Source organism: Mustela erminea, chromosome 6, assembly GCF_009829155.1.
Source record: "Mustela erminea isolate mMusErm1 chromosome 6, mMusErm1.Pri, whole genome shotgun sequence".
NCBI lineage: Eukaryota > Metazoa > Chordata > Mammalia > Carnivora > Mustelidae > Mustela > Mustela erminea.
This window is the reverse complement of record NC_045619.1, coordinates 47,603,096-47,624,311: the sequence shown is the minus strand read 5'-3', so window position 1 is coordinate 47,624,311 and position 21,216 is coordinate 47,603,096.

The following is a 21,216-nucleotide window of genomic DNA, read 5'->3' as shown; positions in this document are numbered from 1 at the left end:
TCAAGGGAATTAAACAAGGCCTGGGTAATTACTGGAGTTTCAGTAAACAGGAGGCAAAATCATTTACTAAGAGGCCACGGGATTGGGAAATCCAAAGAGAAAAAAAATGAGAAAGAGGAGCCTGAATCAGAGAAAATGTAAGCAATGAATAAAAGAACTACAGCGGGGTAACTCAAAACAGCCCCATTTCCCCAAATACTGAATTCAGTGGATGCCAGAATTAGTAAGAAGGAAATAATAAAATGCAAAAGAGCAGGGTTTGAATTCAAATTTGAAAAGGAAAATGATTTCCCTTTTTATTTTAGTATGCTAAATCCCAGTGAAAACTTTCTGGGAGAATAATGTTGAGGGGGTTAGAGGGTGAAGACAATGTGTCCTGGAAAAGAAGGAAAATGAGAGGTGGGAGAAACCAGATGAGCTGGACAAGAGTAAATGGCTGTAATCTTCAAGCCACAAAATGTTATTTTTGAAAGTACATTTGTAAGCTTGAATAATAAAACTAGGCATAAGTGACCCTGGGTTGCACTGCAAACTACAAAGCTGTTAAATTTCTGTCTTGCACCTTGAGGTGGAGGAGTCAGGCCCGGAGTCAGAAGACATGATGCTGTGTCTGGCCTCTGACAGTGACCATCTTTACGGGCTAGTTATCTCATCTCTCTGAGTCTGTTTCTACATCTGTAAAATAGGCAAGAGGCCAATGATGCCTACTCTGGATGAATTTGCAGAAATCAAATGAGATTATACACAAAAACGCTTTGTTCTCTGTTTAGTGTTATAAAACACAAGACATGTGTAGACGTTTTTTGGGTTACCCACCCAGCTCCCAGTGATTCATCTTTCTCTGACAGTCGCTTTCCCATCCCCCAGTTGGATTTACTACATCACTCCACCCACCTACCCACAATGGATTGGACCAGGATCGAACAACTAATCCTAGATGGGCCAATCAGAGCCTCTGGGAAATTTAGATTTGGGACCAAGTGTATCCAGTTTGAACTGATTATCTGAACAGAAACGTAAACTGTGGAGCAACAGGTTGGTCATCTGCTGCCTGCTGAGGGCGGGGAGATGGGGAGAAAGCCAGACTAGAGAGAGAATGAAGCTGATAGGCAGTGGGAGCCGAGATAAGAGTGAGAGGGGTGGGGCCGACGACTAATACTTTGGATGGCTGTACAGTTCTGGGTTCTTCCTCTTGGCCCTACTGCTTTATTTGTCTGGGTTTCTGTGAAACACTCCTGTGTCCTAGACAGGACAAAGACTGTCTTTTTTTTTTTTTTTCCCCCATAATATGGCTCATACGTTTTTCTGTACTTTTCAACTAAAGAATCTTAACTAAAGCAATATAGTGTCCCTCTACCCCACCCAAAATTCATGTCTACCCAGAACTTCAGAATGTAACCTTATTTGGAAATTAGATCTTTGCAGATGTAGTTAAGATGAGGTTACACTGGATTCAAATGGCTTTTAATCCAGTGACTAGTGTTCTTAGACAAATAGAAGGAGATACCAGGAACGCACAGAGAAATCCATAAGAAGAGAAAATAGGCAGGGTACCTGGGTGGCTCAGTCAGTTAAGCATCTGCCTTTGGCTCAGGTCATGATCCCAGGGTCCTGGGATTGAGCCCTGTGTTGGGATCCCTGCTCAGCAGGGAAGTCTGCTTATCCCTTTGCCTCTCCCCCTAACTACTGCCTGTACTCTCTCCCTCTCTCTCTCCCTCTTTCTCTCTCTCAAATAAATAAATAAAATCCTTAAAAAAAAAAAAAAAGATGAAGGTAGGCAGAAATTGGAGTTATGCTGACACAGGCAAAGGGTGCTTGAGGCCACCAGAAGTTTGAAAAGCCAAGGAAGACTTCTTCCTTAGATCCTAAAGGGGGAGCATGGCTCTGACAACACCTTGATTTTGGGCTTCTGGCTTCCCAAACAGTAAGAGGATAAATTTATGCGAGTTTTAAAAATTTTTTTTGAAAAGATTTTATTCATTCATTTGAGAGATACAGAGAGAGAGAGAGAGAGACAGCATGAGCAGGGGGAGAGGGAGAGGGAGAAGCACATTCCCGGCTGAGCTGGGAGCCCAATGGGGCTTGATCCCAGGACCCAGAGATCATGACCCAAGCTGAAGGCAGACCCTTACCCATCTGATTCACACAGCTGCCCCAAATTTATGTTGTTTTAAGCCACCCAGTTTGTAGTACTTCATTACAGCAGCCCTAGGAAACTAACACAAGGAGTATTATAGGACAATTTACCTCAAAACTGCTGTTTTCAAGCTTTGTTGTCGTGGAAACAGCCAGACTCTATACTAGAGAGAAACTTCTGAAGCTCTCAAGTGTCTTCTAGGCCCACAGCCCCCTTTCTGAGAAATAGGTCCCTCATGGTTTGTTCTGCATAAAGTTGTTATATTTCTTACCATGTGAAACCACTGCTACTATTCCAGCCACATGTGCTTGGAACGAAAGTTTCCTGGGAATGAGCTAGTCAGAAGGAGGCCAAGAAGAGTTTGGTGTCAAACTGCCTGATAGGGTTCACTCTGTATTAGATGGTGACAAATCAACTCAACCAGGTGATACAAATACTAACTAAACAAACAGTAGGCAATATCCTAATCCATGCTGAGATTTTGTTTCATTTCTCCATGAGCCTATACATGTCCCCGTCTGGGAAGCTCTGTGACCAAGAATGGCTGCCATAAGCAGAGGACATCCCACGATGGCTCATGAATCCTAGCAACATACCCCCATTATCAGGCATCATCTGGGCACACATCCTGTTTCAACTTGTTTCAGTCTGCTCACAATACAATAAAAATTCTATAGGCTGGTGCCTTAAACAACAAAAACTCAGTTCTAACACTTCTGGAGGCTGGGAAATCTAAGGTCAAGGTGCTGGTCAATTCAATTCTTTTTTTTTTTTTTAAGATTTTATTTATTTATTTGACAGACAGAGATCACAAGTAGGCAGAGAGGCAGGCAGAGAGAGAGGAGGAAGCAGGCTCCCCACTGAGCAGACAGCTCGATGCGGGGCTCGATCCCAGGACCCTGGGACCATGACCTGAGCCGAAGGCAGAGATTTTAACCCACTGAGCCACCCAGGCGCCCCTGGTCAATTCAATTCTTGATGAGAGTTCTCTTCCTGGCTTGCAGATGGCTGCCTTCTTGCTGTGCCCTCACGTGGTCTTTCCTCAGTGGGTGCACAGAGAGAGAGAGAGAGATCTCACTGTGTCTCTTCCTCTTCTAATAAAGCCATCAATCCTATGGGATTAGGACCCAAACTTTATGACCTCATTTAATCTTATTAACTCCTAAAAGCCCTATGTCCAAATATAATCACATTGGGGGTTAGGCTTCAACCCTTCTCCCTAACATCTTGTTAGAATTTTTTCAGCAAACAGCTGGCTCATTCAAGATTCTAATGCAGGGGATTGAAAGACAATCTTAGATCATTTCTATTACCTCAGCAAGATACAAAATGCTTCTAATCACATGAACGAGGACAAACACACATATACGTATATACACACACATGAATATACATTTATAGTATATATATTCATAACTTCCTACATGCCAGATGTTGTGCTAAGTGATTTATATATATTTAAACATATATGTGTGTGTGTATCTATATATATATATATTTTTTTTTTCATTTCATCCTTACAACAATCCCTTGAGGCAAGTAGTATTACTATGCTCATTTAACAGTCTAGAAGAGCAAGGCACAGAAAGGTTAAATAAATTGTCCAAGCCCATACAGCTTGTATGTGCTGATGTTGGGACTCAACCCACACAATCTGGCTTCAGAATTCATGAATTAATAAGCCATAGTCCCAGTTATGAGAGACTGCTAGTATAGTGGTTGAAGCAAGGCACAAGCAAGGAGGTATAGATAGGAAGATTGAAGTCAGAAAATTATGGGCAACGTACTCTTATGGATGAATCCTCTCTCAGCCTACTAGTCTCCATGGATTTTGATGGCCAAGTAATAACTGACAATCCCAGAAGTAAACACAACTTGCCTTGGAATAAGACTGTATCAGTGTGTGGCTCCATGTGTTTACTTTATCTGTCTCTAGACATTGGGCAAGCCATCCAGTATTTGTGGAAAGAGATGCAAAACCTCTCACATCACATGCTGTATGTACCAAGTAAAGAGCTGGTCGCTCTAAAGTTTTGTCCCCAGGGCAGAAAAGGAAGAAGATTGTGTTCCTTCCCATTGCTCTTACTAATCAAGTGCTCCTGTGTGCTCCAACAAGAAGTTCTTCTTAGTTGGATGAATGAATGTGTAGAGAGGCAAGAGGCCAGGACTTATGGGCTCAAGAATGTGTAAGATTTATTGGAGCTGCTGGTTAGAACACTGCTGTTTTCGTGAACTGGACCAAAATGCTCTCACACCAAGCTTTCACCAATAAAATAAATAGCCTCAGGTGTCTATCGACCTAAGAGGACCTGCCTGTAGTTGACATAATTGCCAAACCACTCACCGGGAACTTGACAGATGAATCCTTTAGCTTTCAATTCAGGATGAGAATCTGCACTAAAAAAATAAGATTAATCCTTTTCAAAGATAATGTAAATTCCTATTTTCTTAATCTTTCATTCATTCAACAATATTTATTGAGGGCCTACCATGTGGTAGGCACTATAATTGGAGATTGAAATAGGTCAATGAGCAAAATAAAGATTCATGCCCTCATGGGATTTGTATTCTAGTGTGGAGAGATAGGTAATTAGCAAAAGACATAATGAATAAGTAAGTTATGCAGTGTATGCCAGGAGTCTATCAGTGTTTTAAAAAAAGAAAGAAGAGCAGGAATTGAAACTGTTGGGAGCTGGTTGCAATTTTAATTAGAATAGTCAGGGTAAGCCTTATTGAGAAGGTAACATTTGAGGGAAGGCTCGAAGGAGTTGAAAGGATTGGCCAAGTGGACGTCTAGGGAACGAGCACACCAGACAAAGGAAATAGCAACACAGGAGTGTACGTTTGAAGAATATCAGGAAGCCAGGGTGCCTGGAACAGTGCAGTGGGGGGGGGGGGGAAGGGATTGTGGTTGATGGGAGAAGGAACAAGGACATGTAGGCCACTGTAGAGACTTCTACTTTTATACTGTAGGATTTTTATTCTAAATGACATGGGACACTCTAGAGGGTTTTGAGCAAAGGAGTGACTTGTTCTCTCTTATGTTATAACCAGATCACTTTGACTGCTGTGTTGCAAGCTGATCATATGACAGCAAGAGCGGAAAGGGGGAAACCAGAGAGAACGTAATTTCATTTATCAAGAAGAAAGGCAATGCTGGATAGACTAGGCTGTAATAGTGGAAGTGATGAGAAGTAGTCAGATTTTGGATGGCATTTGTGGGTAGAGCCCATTGGAGTTGCTATGGATTGGATATGGTGTGTAAGAAAGAAAGGAAAAAAAAAAACCCAGATGAGTTAGAAAACTGTCATCATCAAGATGGAAAAGGCTGCAGGTTGTTGGGTATATAAATCTGGAGGTCAGGGAAAAGAAGTCTGGGCTCGAGTTATAAATGTGGGCGTTATTGGCATACAGATGGTATTTAAAGCCAAAGGCTGAATGAGATCACTAAGGAAGTGAGTATGGCTAGAGAAGAGGCCCAGGGACTGAGGCTTTGAGCACACCAACATGAATGAGCTGGGAGGAAAAGAGGACTCAGTAAAGGACATCAAGATGGAGTAATCAGGAAAGGGGAGAATGCAGGAGTGATGTTCTTAACCAGGTAAGAAGGGGTGTGATCTGGTGGTATACAAGTGGAGGGGTTGGCTCTGGACAGGAGCACAGGGTGGTCTTCCGTACTAACCACACATTTTGGCTAACTGAAGGCCCCTTCATATCTGGTGCTGTCTTTACATAGTAAAGATCATTCTGGTTGTCAAGGAATTATTTTATGGTCTTCTGAAAGCTGTTGCTTGTTGGCCATTTGGTAAGTAATAATTTCACCAACAGTCAGTGCTTCACAGGTGCTGTCCCACAGATCTCACTGTTGAACACAACATATTATCTGTCTTTCTGATGAGGTGGCACAGCTCAGAGGAGTTCAAATCCCCATGACCAAGCCAGGAATGTAACCAAGTTCTTGGTGTTCATTTGCAAAGGGCTGCCTTAATACAGTACCACAAACTGAGGGGCTTGCCAACAGAAATGTATTGTCTTCCAGTTCTGGAAGCTAGAAGAGAAAAATCAAGATGTTGGCAGTGTGACTTCCTCCTAAGGCGGAGAGAGAGAATCTGTTCCATGCTTCTCTTTTGGCATCTGGTGATTTGTTGGCAGTCTGGGGCCTTCTGACCTCATAGACGCATCACCTTCATCTTTACCTTTATGTTCACGTGGTGTTCTCCCTGTGCTTATCTTTTTGTGTCTGAATTTTCCCTTTTGATAGACTCCAGTCATCTTGGATTATAGGCTCACCCTACTCCAGTATTACCTCATCTTAAGTAATTATATCTGTAAAGACCCTATCTCCAAATAAGGTCACATTCTGAGATACTGGCAGTAGGGGCTTCAGCATGTGAATTTGGGGTGGGGTGGGGTGGGGTGGGGTGGGGTGCCAGCCTTCATGGTAAGATTAGGCAACTGCAGAGCTTGTAGGATTGGAGTCTGTGGGACTGAAAAGGTCTTCCTTGTGCTCCTCTCTGTTGCCGGTCCTATCATTTGAACCTGTCGTCTTTGATGTGACTCTTCTTTTTTTTCTAACACTTTATTGAAAGAAAAGCCAACAGAAGCAAATGGATTCAGCCTTTTATGTGACTCGGATGTGACTGTTTTGACCTGTTTTAGAAAACAGAACCTTAAAGAAGAAGAGCTCGTGACTGGGAAGGTGCGGAGGGACGGGATTTGCAGGGATAGGTGCTCCTTAAGGCGGTGGCCATGTTTGTTGAATACACGTTTGCCTTTTATTACAACCACCACCACCCAGCTTCCTCCCTCCTCACTCCTGAGATTCTGATGCTGCAGGTGTAGAGCCAGGACCCTGCATTTTAGCATGCCTTCGGGTGATTCGGATGCTGCACCTTGACAGATTCCCCTGAAGAGCCAGGGTTCCTGGTGTGAGAATATTGAGGTTGGAGCCAGACCAGGTCTCGCCCTCCAGAGAATGGGCAGAACTCCAGCAACCCTGATCTCAGAGCTACGGGGGCCAGAAGAGACCATCAAGATCACCTCTTCAGATAGAAAACAGAGCCCAGAGGTGGTGAAGACAGAGCATTTTGATTGCTTAAGAGCAGAGAGAGAAGCAAAACAGGACTTAAATATAGTAAGAGGATTACGATGGATAAAATGAAAAGAGAGGAGAGAAATGTGAGGAGTTGCCCTTAAGCCAGTGTCTAGACTAGATAATGTCTCCTTTCTCTGTCTCACGTCACAGAAGTCCCGCTTCAGAGGAGGCCACTTTCCTGCTTCTGAGGTTGGTTTGGGTTCCTGAAACAGGTGCTTACCCACGAGACAAAGGACAGGCCTGTGTTTTAATGGTTATTTGTTGGAACCCACTGCTTCTCGTGGCGCTGCACTGTCCTCAGCATACGAGATAAAATAAGAACCCAAGAAAAACACTCAGAGCGTGTGACTGTGTGATGCAATCCGCAGATGACCCACAGTTAACTGTGATTAGACTCTGATAGGTGGACTTCCCGAGAACATTCGGAGAAGAATGATCTGTGTCTGGGTGATTTCTGTAGTCTTCTTTCACCTCTTGACCTCACTTAGTGTTCACAAGAACCCTGGAATACATATTGCCCTCCCTTGACAGGTATTTTAAAGATGAAAATATGACATGCCCTTTTCCTGCTTATAATCCTTCAGGGATTCCTTACTGTTTACCCGTTGGCTCCTTCCGTGGGGAAATGTGTTCCAAGTCAATAACCTAAGAGAAAAAGGGGCAATTTGTACAAGGATGTACATTACAGCTTTATTCACAATATTCAACACTGAGAACAAACCAAAACCCAATAAGGAAGGGCAGGGCTAAGCAAATCCCACCCTCCACAACACTAGAATACTCTGTACCTGCTTTATTATATATTTTTTTAAAGACTTTGTTCATTTGACACATACAGAGAGAGAAAGTACAAGTAGGCAGAGAGGCAGGCAGAGGAAGAGGGAGAAGCAGGCTCCCCGCTGAGCAGAGAGCCCGATGTGGGGCTCGATCCCAGGACCCTGAGACCATGAGCTGTGCTGAAGGCAGAGGCATAATCCACTGAGCCACCCAGGCGCCCTCTGTACCTGCTTTAAATGATAAGAATCTGGTCTACCCTGAGTCACAAGTGTGTGTCTCCATGTCTGTGTATAAAGGTGGCAAATGTGAAATCAGTTTAATAAGCAGGATGAACGCCCTGATTTCAACTCTATAAAAATACGAATATGCCTATTGACAAAGACCCGGGCAGTAACAAAAAGTCATGAAACGTTTGACACTGTATGTGAATCAGATCTGCTGTTTCCATGTAACATAAACATTTCAGTGGGGGAAAATAATGCCTTTGGAATTTTCTTCTGAGGACTCTCACATAGGATTTTATACTGTAAAGAGAAAAACGAGACATGGAACTCAAAACCTTAAGACGCCGATACAAGAGGGCGGGCTAAGGACATGGTGACTGTTTTATGTTGGGACGGCCATGTTTGAGTCAATTCAAGTCGGAGCCAGGGCAGGGGCTTGGCCACCCAGGGTGGGTTTACTGAGGGTGCTTAGCGAGGCACATGTACCCTTGGCTTGGGGTTCCATCAGCCCCTGCTGCTACCATAGCAGTTCAAGGCCAGTGGGAAATCACAGCAGAGAAAGTGCCACCCTATTAACTGAGAGAAAAACTGGTCAGACTTGATCAAGCAGAACATTAGCGTGTGATGTCAAACTGACCTTCTGTACAGTTTCAAAGAGGCTCAGGAACAGTTCACCAAGCTCTCTTCTCTTTATTGGTCTTTGCTGTGGCCGAAAGCATAAAAACAGGGCACCAAGGGCTTGCTGTTGGTGAACACAAATGACAGCAATACCCCTGGGGTACCTGGGTGGCTCAGTGGGTTGAAGCCTCTGCCTCTGGCTAGGTCATGATCCCGGGGTCCTGGGATCAAGCCCCGCATCCGGCTCTCTGCTGAGCAGGGAGCCTGCTTCCCCCCCTCTCTCTGCCTGTCTCTCTGCCTACTTGTGATCTCTGTCAAATAAATAAATAAAATCTTAAAAAAAAAATGACGGCAATACCCCAAATTCTGTAACTATTCAAATGTATTCATGAGGTCTCCGGCTAGCTTTCTTTCAAGGTTCTTATCCCAACCCTAAGTCTTACAGTATTTGCCTTTTGTACCTTTCAGCAAACAACATTAGCATCCCTTGTATCCCCTTTAAGTTTTGTCATTCACTGTGTACAGGTGGGGAGTGAGGAGTTGGTCAGAAAATGTTGCCCTTCTAGATTGTCTGCATTTTTTCTCCTTATAAATCTGGATCACTCAATCTTGGCTTATCCTGGCTTGATCAGGCCCTGAGAAAAAACTGGCTCTTGCATCCAAAACTCATGTGAATCTAATTGGTATCAGAAAATCAATTTAATCATTGACAATGAGAGATACAGCAGCCAAGTGGGGCAATATTTATGTTGGCCAGTTTGCAAGTTCTCTACCCACAAATGAAACCAAACAAAGATTCGTAGTCTTTTGCCGCGTGAGCATAAGCTACTGTACAGGGAAGGGTTTGATAGAGTTTTATGTACAAACTGATCTACCTAGAATTCCCTGACTTCCTTCCAATGTGCATGACCTCTGAAGGCCCAGTGCACACCTCACTGTTCTTTGAACCTCTTCTACTTCTGGGTTCTTGGGAAAAATTGATCACTTACCCACTCAGGTGGCCATAATTTTCATACCTCTATTATAGCACCAATCACCTTGTATTCTAATAATTCTTTTTTTTTTAAGATTTTATTTATTTATTCAACAGACAGAGATCACAAGTAGGCAGACGGGGTGGGGTTGGGGGAAGCAGGCTCCCCACTGAGCAGAGAGCCCGATATGGGGCTCAATCCCAGGACCCTGGGACCATGACCTGAGCCGAAGGCAGAGGCTTTAACCCACTGAGCCACCCAGGTGCCCCTCTAGTAATTCTTGATCTATCTGTCTCCTCTGCTGTTTCCATCACGGGGTCAGGACCTCTCTCACCCACGTTGTTGCTTAGTGCCTCACACATATTAAGTGCTCAGTTCAGGGTTGCTAAGTGAAGGAGTTATTTCTCCGTCTACCCTAACGGCCTTTCTAAATCAGTTTTTATTAAACAGAGGTAGGTGGATACTAAGAGAGGGAAAGAGACAGAGAGAATCCTATTCCCTAACCGTGGGAAACTTGTCCAAACACTATACTGTGGAGAAGCCGTAAAAGCTAGTCTTAGGCAATACTCAGGGTTATGTTATGTTTTCACCCGGACTGATCAGCTTCTCTGATCCTTCTATCATTATTCTCTGGCCTCCCTATAGGCACTGGCTTATTTATACCTTAGTCTGCCTCTTTATTTTAGTGAACAGTTTGATCCCTTCCACAAGCATATTGATTTGGATTCTCCTAACTCCCCTTTACCCACCTCAAGCCCCAGAAATGCTGAATCAGAATCTAAATTCTAACATGACCCACAAGTGATTTGTAGGCATACTGACATTAGAGAAGCTCTGCTTTACATCTTCAGGGTGCCCGCTGATCCTGGCTGTGTGGTTTTCCTTTCTATCTTGTCCCCTGTCATTCTTCAGACATTGACAGCCCTTGTATTAGTTATCTATGGTTGCATATAAAATCACCTCAACTCACCAGCTTAAAACAATACTTATTATCTTACCGTTTCTGTGCATCAGAAATCTAGGCAAGAATTTTTTTTTTTTCCATAAAGAAAGAGAGGGAGATACAGACAGAGCTGGGGATGGGGGAGCAGAGTCAGGGGGAGAGAAAGAATCCCAAGCAGGCTTCATGCCCAGCCTGGACCCGACATGGGGCTCGATCTCACAACCCTGAGATCATTACCCAAGTGGAAATCTAGAGTGGGATGCTTACCTGGCTGAGCTTACAAATATGTCCACAATAAAAGCAACCTTAACTCAATCACTGTCTCAAACAATGACTTCATCACTTTATTTCTACCATCAAATTTATGTTTAGTTTTATTAGAATATTCAAATATAAAGGAAAGTAAAGGGGAACTTAGCTGGCTCAGTCGGTAGAGCATGCAACTCTTGATCTCAGGGTTATAAGTTCAAGCACCATGTTGGGTATAGAGATTACTTAAAAATAAAATCTTAAAAAAAAATAGTAGAATGCTATAATAGCTACCAATATACTTGCTCCTAGATTGAGCAATTAGCCATTTCTTCTTTATCTTTCTTTTTTTTTTTTTAAAGATTTTATTTATTTATTTGACAGACAGAGATCACAAGTAGGCAGAGGGCAGGCAGAGAGAGAGGAGGAAGCAGGCTCCCCGCCGAGCAGAGAGCCCGATGCGGGGCTCGATCCCAGGACTCTGGGATCATGACCTGAGCTGAAGGCAGAGACTTTAACCCACTGAGACACCCAGGCGCCCCTTATCTTTCTTTTTATGAAGTATTTTAAATTAAATTATAGACATCATGAGATTTTACTCCTAAATACTTTAAAATGCATCTCTTAAAAACAATATCATTATCATAATTAACAAAATTAATAATAATGTCTTCATATAATGGGACAGACCATATTCATATTTTCTTAAAGAGTTAAAAAAATATATTTTACAGCTTTTTTTCAAGACAGGATTCAAATGAAAACCACGTGTTGCTCAGGTTGTTATATGGCTTAATTTTCAACTGTTGATTTCAACAGTGCTCCTCTCCCTCCTTTTTATGTCTTTGAATTGTTGGATTGGGCCCATCACCCTTAGCTTTCTCCACCTTCTGGACTGATCTGATTGTTTCTTTTCTGGTGTCATTAATCTTGTTCATCTACCCCTAAATTTCCTGTAAAGAGGAGATGAAATATAAAAGCTGATTTCAATTCTAGTTAAACATTTTTGTTTGGAATTTTTTTAGCTGGTGTTATATACTTTATATTGTGTCACATTTTAGGCACATTTCTTCTGATTGTCCACTTTTAGTGAAGCTAACTTTTATTACTGGGTTAATGTGCCTCCTTAACCCAGTAACATTTTTGGCACCTCTACAGATTGTAAACATCCCCTCTTCTGTATGAATGAGTATCAGTCATGGTTCATAGAGGAAACAGAAGCCAATCTAGATTTGTCTTTTTCATCAGAGAGAGAGTTAAGTCAACTAATAAGCGCTTCCAAATTCATTGGAAGAGCTGGAAAGAAGGCGAGGTTAGGCCTCCAGGGGGCTGAAACAGATTAAATTTAATGACTGGGTCCCAAGGCTCATGAAGCCATGTTGGAGCTGTATCTCTGCATTCTCAAATCTAGGACCTAGATTGCCATGTTGGAGCTGTATCTCTGCATTCTCAAATCTAGGACCTAGAATTTAGCAGAAAAACTTATGGTCTCCATGTCCATGCTGACCAGATGCAACGGCCAAAGGAAAAAGTTGGCCTGCACATAATTTCTACCTTCCATATCTAATGCAAGTGCATTTCATTTTTGGAACCTAATTCACATCCTAAAAACTAAGATATAAAACAGTCTGCATTTTTTTAAAACTTTCCAACCAGCCTCTGCACATCATAAACATTGGAGTATTTGTTGATTGGGATAATCTATGACATCTACCACAGTAGGACAAGGGCAGGAAAGGGGACTATACCTGAGACTTCTAAGGTTCTGTGGCAGGAATAAGGATCTTTCTCCTGGGCTCCCTGCTCTGCAGGCACACTGCAGAATGGAGATTACTAATTCTCTGTATACTTTTTATTTCTGAAGATTTTGCTGATCTCTCTCATCTATTCTTGCCTCATTTTACATTTTGTTGTACTTGATGGTTGTGATTTTTAAATTCTCATCTTTATTAGAGTTTTGGGAGAAAAATAAATAGCAACCTTTTCATATCTACTAGATGATTCTCGAACTGTTCCATGGACATGTCTGATGATAGGATAGCCTTCCATGTCCTTGTGTGGAGGATTTGTGGGATATACCAGCATACCGGAGTGCAAATTAATAATTTTTAAAATTCCCCTAAGTAATTTTAATAAGCCCTACCAATACCACCATTTTTGTATTACTTACTCATTTCTGTGTACCACATTACTCTAAAACTTAATGGCAGGTAACAATAAACATCATCTCACAAACAACAAATATTATCTCAGAGTTTCTGTGGGTCTGGAATCTAGTCTTTATATTCTTATCTGGCTATAGTTCACTCATTTTCATTGCTATAAAATGCTCCATTGTTTGCATGTACCAAATTTATGTATTTATTCTTCTATTAATGGACATTTAAATTTCTAGTTTAGGGCTATTATTAACAATGCTGACGTGAAGAATCTCTTACATGTAACTCATAAAAAGACTTGTTAGCACATACTTCTTAGGTTTATATCCAGGACTGGAATTGCTGGGTAAAAGGTATGTGTATTTCCAGTATTTATTAGATATTTCACATCTTCAAAGTTGTACCAGCAGGTGTGTGAGACTTAATGATGCTCTCCATCCCTAGCCAATGCTTGGTATTGTAAGACTTCTAAAATTTTTGGCAGTCTGATGGTTATGAAAAGATATCTCACCCTGCTTAATTCACTGACATTTGAGGTTGGGTCCCTTTTCTTATGTTTATTGATTATGTGTTTCTTTTGTGAGGTCATTATTCATACCTTCAGTTAATGTTTCAGTTGATTGTTTCTGTGGGTTGTTGTTTTGGTTTGGTTTTTGAGAGAAAGAGAGAGAAAGAGAGCAGAGGGAGAGAGAGAATCTTAAGCAGGCTCCACACCCAGCATGGAGCCCCACGAGGGGTTCGATCTCATGACCCTGAGATCTTGACCTGAGCTGAAATCAAGAGCCAGATGCCCAACTGACTGAGCCACCCAGACACTCCTCAGTTGGTTGTCTTTATGTTTCCCTGGACAGGTAGGAGCACTTATAGATTCTGCATATTACCCTTTGTTAGTTAAACTGATTCGCTCAACAAATATTTATTGAGCACTTAGTGCACATCGAGGCTACAGCAGTGAGACAAACCAAAAAGCTTCTTAGTCCATGAGGCATACATTCTAGTATAAGTAGAGAAACAATAAACAAAATAAATAAGATTATGTATATTAGATTTAGTATATTAGATTACATATCCTGTGATAAATGCTATAGGAAGAAATAAAGCAGGGAAGGGGGATAGGGAGTTCTGGGGAAGTGTTACAACTTAAAATAGGGGGGTCAAGGAAGGCTTCACGGAGAGACTGACATTTGAGTGAAACCTGAGGAAGGTGGGGAAACAGGCCACAGAGATATTTGGTGGAAGAGCATCTTAGAACAAAAAATGCAAGGGCCTTGTAGTTGGAGCATAAATGGTTGGTGCAGGAACAGCAAGGAGGCCAGGGGGACCAAAAATAGTTACAAGAGAAGAGATTTGAGCAGTAAGGTGGGGAAGGTGTGTATGCAGAATGTAAAAAGTGTTGTGGGCCATTACAAGAACTGGACTTTTTCTCTCAGTGAGGGGATAAGCCATTGGAGGAAAGGAAAGATTTGAGCAAAGAAGTGACTCAATCTGATTACTGTTTGCTTATTTGTTTAAAAATTTTATTTCTTTTAAGTACTCTATACCCAGTGTGGGGCTCAAACTCACAACCCTGAGATCAAGAGTTGTATGGTCTACCAACTGAGCCAGCCAGGTACCCTGACTTACTGGTTTAAAAGGCCCACTGTGGGGTACAAGATCAGAAGAAAAATGAGTGGCTTTCAAAATAATCCAGGTGGAAAATCATGGACTGAGGTGTTACTGAGGTGGTAAAAAGTGATTAGAAAAAAAATTAAAAGATAACTTATAAGTAACTGTGACCCAGCTGAGGTTAGATAGCATTTGTTGGGATTAATTTTTTGTTTTTCTATTCTAGAGGAACTTTCTCTAGTGTTGATGGAGAAAACAAAGGTAACCAATCCCTGTGGGGATTGGTATGATGATAACAGTAAACAGGCACAAATGGTAATAGCATGGGCTAAGGTGGTACCAGTAAAGATAATGAGAAGTTTTCAGAATCTAGATTTTGAAGGTAGAGCTAACAGGATTGGTTAATAAATTGCACACAGAATATAAGCAAAAGTGAGAACTCAGGAATGACTTTAGGTTTTGTGTTGTTTTGTTTTGTTTTTTATCCTAGAAGGTTAGAGTTTTTGTTAGTTCATAATGATAAAACTTCAAAAAGATTAGTTGGTAGAGAAGATTGAGAGCTTATTTTGGACCTCTTGTGTCTGAGTTGCGTGAAAGACATTCAAGTAGAGGTGCCCAGTTGGCAACTGGACATGTGAACCAGGCATTCAGGAGAATTTAAAGGGAGTTTTACTAGTCAACATTGATGAAGTAACAAAAAACCTCCAAATCTCAGTCAATTAGAGTAACATTCATTTCATGCTCTTGTTACATATGATTATGGCTTCCACTCTAGGCTGTGAGCCAGCTATGTCTGATTCAAGTGTATTCTAATTTGAGCCCTAAGCTGAAGAAACAGCCACTATCTGGCGCATGCCACACTTGTGGCAAAGGGCAGAAGCAAGAGAGGCCAAACTAAACAATGCAATACAATTTAAAGTTTCTCTTTGTGGTATGAACCACATGCTTCTATTCTATTCCATTAATTGGCCCCAGAAAGTCATACAGCTCAGCCCTGCAATGAGACAAAGATGTATACTGTGCACTGAAGAGGAATTTCAAGACAAATCCAAAAGTGTGGATGTACAATCTATAGAAGAGAGGGAGCAAATTGTTGTAAACCGTAGTTCAATCTACCACAAAGTGTCTACAGACATTGGAAAGAAGAAATCCAAAGACCGAGATATTTCAATGTTCAGAGGTCATGGAGATAAGGAAAAACCAATAAAAGAGTCTGAGAAAGAGCAAATAGTAAGATAGGGAGAAAACCAGGTTGGAAGTCAAGTAAAGAAAGGGTCTCACGAAGGAGGGATTATCTTGGTCTCACACATTGCTAATAGGTCAAGCAAGATGAGGACTGAGATTGACCAATAAATTTAGCCACGTGGAATCTTTGGTGATCTTGACAGAAGAATTGATGACACAGTGTGGGGGCAAAATTCTGATCAGTGTTGATTCAAGAGAGAGTGAGAGGAGAGAAGTTAGAGATAGTGAGTATGGGCAGACTACTTTCAAGAATTTTTGCTTAAAAAGGAAATGAAAAAGTAACTGGTGGGAAAAGTGAGGTCAGTGGTAGTTTTTGTTTTGTTTTTTAAGATGGGATAAATAAAACCATAGTTTTATGAGGATAAGAAAGGTCCAGTAGAGAGGGAAAAAGTGATAATGCCAGAGAGAAAGTAGACAACTGGTGTACTGAGATCCCTAAATAGGCTGGAGGGGGTGAGATCTAGTTTGTTTATTTATTTCTTTAAAAGATTTTATTTATTTGACAGACAGAGATCACAAGTAGGCAGAGAGGCAGGCAGAGAGAGAGGGGGAAGCAGGCTCCCTGCTGAGCAGAGAGCCCGATGTGGGGCTCGATCCCAGGACCCTGAGATCATGACCTGAGCCGAAGGCTGAGGCCTAACCCACTGAACCACACAGGAGCCCCTGAGATCTAGTTTAGAGTGGAGGACTGGTCTTCATTAGAACTGTAGATACAGTCTGTTCATAGCAACAGGTGACAAGGCAGAGCAAATGGACACAAGTGCAGGTAGGTGAGTAGATGTGATGGTGGGAACAGATGGTAATTCTTTTCTGGTAGCTTCTGTTTCTCACCTAAGTAAGATGCAAATCATCAGCTGATGGAGCAAATAGGGAGGTGTTGTCAGAGGTTTGAAAATGAAAAGAAAGTATGAGTAGTCTATGAGAATGAGAGATTGAATGCACTAGTAAGCAATAATGATTGGTAGGTAGCATTAAGGGCCTACTTGATGTTAATGATAACTGTGTGGGTTTTTTTTTTTCTACACCCACAGTCAGCAGCAGAGGTGTGGGTGCAGAGTAAGTGGAGAATTGGATTTGTCCAGATAACCAACAGGCAGAAAGTCAGATTTAAGTAAAATTTGTCATGTTAAAAAAAAAAAAGTAACAGGGACAAGGTAGATTAAGATGTATGGCAAGAGGAGTTACATAATGGTTGATCATGGAATTTAAATTGAATAATAATGGAAGTAGAACATGGCACAAGGTAAGAAACAATAAAACGGTGGAAGATTGAATAGATTATAGGTCCAAATATATTTGACAAATTATTGGAGTCAGAAATAAGCTTAAAGAGTAGAAGTCCTTGGGATACGTGTGTGGCTCAGTTGGTTAAGCAACTGCATTCGGCTCAGGTCACGATCCTGGAGTCCCAGGATCCAGTCCCACATCAGGCTCCCTACTTAGCAGGGGAGTCTGCTTCTCCCGCTGACCCTCCCCCCTTTTGTGCTCTCACTCTCTCATTCTCTCTCTCTCAAACAAATAAGTAAAATCTTAAAAAAAAAAAAAAAAAGAGTAGAAGTCCTTGGTCAGAGAGTGGGATGCTTGATATTGGCATTATGGAGGAAGTTGCAGCCACGGGTGATAAGAAGATCTAGAGCAGTACTACTCAATAGAACTTTCTGTGGTGATGGGACTCTTCTGTAGCCATTGTCTAATATGGCTGCCACTCAAGCTACCGATCACTGAAAATGGGCCAACCAAGGAAATGAAGTTTAAATTGTATTTAAGTTTAATAAGTTTAAAATTAAATGCAACATGAATTGAGTAGCTACCAGATTGAGCAGTACAGTTCTAGAGATTCGACCATGTCAGTGGTGGCTAAGTTGGAAGACAACGTTACTGGGGAAGAGGAGGCCAAATACTTAGAGGCCAGATTATTGAAAGGACCATATCAGGAAATGGATATTGAAATCACCAAGAATTATGAAAAGAATAGGTGTGGAGTGACAGTGAACTGCAAGCTAAAGTCTTCAAGGAAAGACAGGTGTCTCAGAGTAGGAGGAGGGGCATATCAAGGAGCAAAGTGAATGATATAGTCACATAACATGTTAATCAAAACAGAGGGTTTTAGGAAAGAAGGAGGGAAGGAGAAAAGTTTAATCAGTAAAGAAGGAGGACACTTACCCCTTGGTCTACATCCAGTGGTTTATATAGACTTTGAGAAATATGTTCTTTCATTGCAAAGAGAAGTTTGTGGATTCTTTTTTTTTTTTTTTAAGAATTTATTTATTGGGCACCTGGGTGGCTCAGTGGGTTAAGCCGCTGCCTTCGGCTCAGGTCATGATCTCAGGGTCCTGGGATCGAGTCCCGCATCGGGCTCTCTGCTCGGCAGGGAGCCTGCTTCCCTCTCTCTCTCTCTGCCTGCCTCTCAATCTACTTGTGATTTCTCTCTGTCAAATAAATAAATAAAATCTTTAAAAAAAAAAAAAAAAAAAAGAATTTATTTATTTATCTGACAGAGATCACAAGTAGGCAGAGAGACAGTCAGAGAGAAAGGAAGGGAAGCAGGCTCCCTGCTGAGCAGAAAGCCCAATGCAAGTCTCCATCCCAGGACCCTGGGATCATGACCTGAGCCAAAGGCAGAGGCTTTAACCCACTGAGCCATCCGGACACCCAAGTTTGTGGACTCTTATTACTTTTTTATGGTGTCTTTGGTTGAATAAGATTTTCCTTCTTAAATTTGGAAAATGTATTCACTTTTTTAATGATTCTCGTCTTTAAATCTTGATTAAAAAATCCTTCCCTACTCCAAGGTCATAAATATATTACCTTAAATTTTCTTCTAAAAGTGTTATGGGTTTGCTTCTCACATTTTAGTTTTTAATGCCTCTTAAATTTATTTTTATATATAGTATGAGATAGAAAACAAGTTTAATTTTTCCATATAATCTATTTTCTGAAGTACAACCTCATGAAGTTCATTCTTTCTTACAGTGTTACTACCATCATATTAATTCTGTAGTAGCTTTTGAAATTAGTTCATTTTATTATAAAGTATTAATGTAGATGTATGCTGCTTAGTACTCTGTGTGTGTGTGTGTGTGTGTGTGTGTGTTTTAATTCTACAATTACTTGGTTATTATTTCTTTTTTTTTTTTTTTTTTAGATTTTATTTATTTATTTGACAGAGACCGATCACAAGTAAGCAGAGAGGCAGGCAGAGAGAGGAGGAAGCAGGCTCCCCACGGAGCAGAGAGCCTGATGCGGGGCTCCATCCCAGGACACTGGGATCATGACCTGAGCCAAAGGCAGAGGCTTTAACCCACTGAGCCACCCAGGCGCCCTGGTTATTATTTCTTTAAATATTGTTTTTCCAGCTTCCCTCCATTCTTCTGGAACTTGTATTGAATGTAGGCTGGAGCCTTTCAATCTGTTTTTCATGTTTCCTAATTGCTTTTGCTTTAGCGAGGTAGCTAGCTCTTTGGCCGTCTGTGCTGTATCTTAGGTAAATCTCTCATCACCGTGTTCTAATTCAGTAAAGTCATTCTTCAAATGTATCTAGTCTAGAGTTTAACCCATCTATTAAATTTGTAATGGCTATAAAAATGTGTAAGTTTGGGTGCCTGGGTGGCTCAGTGGGTTAAAGCTGCTGCCTTCAGCTCAGGTCATGATCTCAGGCTCCTGGGATCGAGCCCCGCATCGGACTCTCTGCTTGGCGGGAGCCTGCTTCCCCCTCTCTTTCTGCCTGCCTCTCTGCCTACTTGTGATCTCTCTCTGTGTGTCAAGTAAATAAAATCTTAAAAAAAAAAATGTGTAAGTTTGGGGCGCTTGGGTGGCTCAGTTGTTAAGTGTCTGCCTTAGGCTCAGGTCATGATCCCAGGATCCTGAGATAGAGCCCTGCATTGGGCTTCCAGCTCCATGGTAAGCCTGCTTCTCCCTCTCCCGCTCCCCCTGCTTGTGTCTCTCTCTGTCAAACGAGTATATAAAAACTGTTTTGACAAAAAAGTGTAGGGGCGCTTGGGTGGCTCAGTGGGTTAAGCCGCTGCCTTTGGCTCGGGTCATGATCCCAGTGTCCTGTGATCGAGCCCCGCATCGGGCTCTCTGCTCAGCGGGGAGCCTGCTTCCCTCTCTCTCTGCCTGCCTCTCTGTCTACTTATTCTCTCTCTCTGTCAAATAAATAAATAAATAAATAAAATCTTTTTTAAAAAAGTGTAAATTTTAATCATCTTTAGTTCCTCCTTTTTTATATCCAGATGTTTTATATTTTCTGTAAATTCACTTTTTATAAATTATTATTAATATTAGTAGAAGTAATTCATTGACTTACATTTTTTAACATCCTAAAAGCATTTATTTAAAAATAATTGTCAGGAGCGCCTGGGTGGCTCTGTTCGTTGTGTCTGCATTCGTAAGGTTATGATCCCAGGGTCCCAACATCAAGCCCCGCATTGGGCTCCCTGCTCAGTGGGGAGTCTGCTTCTCCCTCTGCCCCTTCCCTGCTCATGCTCAGGCACCCAGGCACCTCTATTTTGGTACAGTTTTGAAGTAGGGCTCGAACTCTCCCTCCAGATATCTAACCATTTGTCCTCATCTCATTCAACAAATTATTTATTGAATTGTCAATTTCTGCACTGGGCTATTTTTTAAATCACCTCCAAGTCTGTCTTTTTTTTTTTTTTTTTTTTTTTTTTTTGGTCTTAATCTTTGTATTCCCATTGTTACTACCCGAGTTTCAGTCACTGCCATCCTGCTGACTGTTACTTAGATTCCTGCCTAGCCCCCTTTTTGGTCTTCCATTCCTTAAATATGTTGCAGTCGAAATGACCTTTGTGACACAAAATTGATCACATTCCTGCCTGCGTGAAACCTTCCACTGACCATCCCACTCCCCCAGGATGCAGTAAAAACCATTTAATGGAGTTTACCCTTATGTCACTTCATTTTTGTAGCTTCATCTCTTGCCATTTATTCTCTTCCCCCTCGTTTCTACTCTCCACCCCTAAAGCATTTGGCCTTCTGAATCTGCCACAGTCTGCCTCCTTTCTAGGCACATGCTATTCTTGGCCTCTGCCCTACCCCACTGTATCTTCGGTGACTAACTCATCCAACCACAGCTTTACTACAATGTCACAACCTCCAATAAGCATTTTGTGCCTTGAGCCCAGATTAGGGGCCTCTCCCATATGAGACTTTCCCTATTATAGTACTACC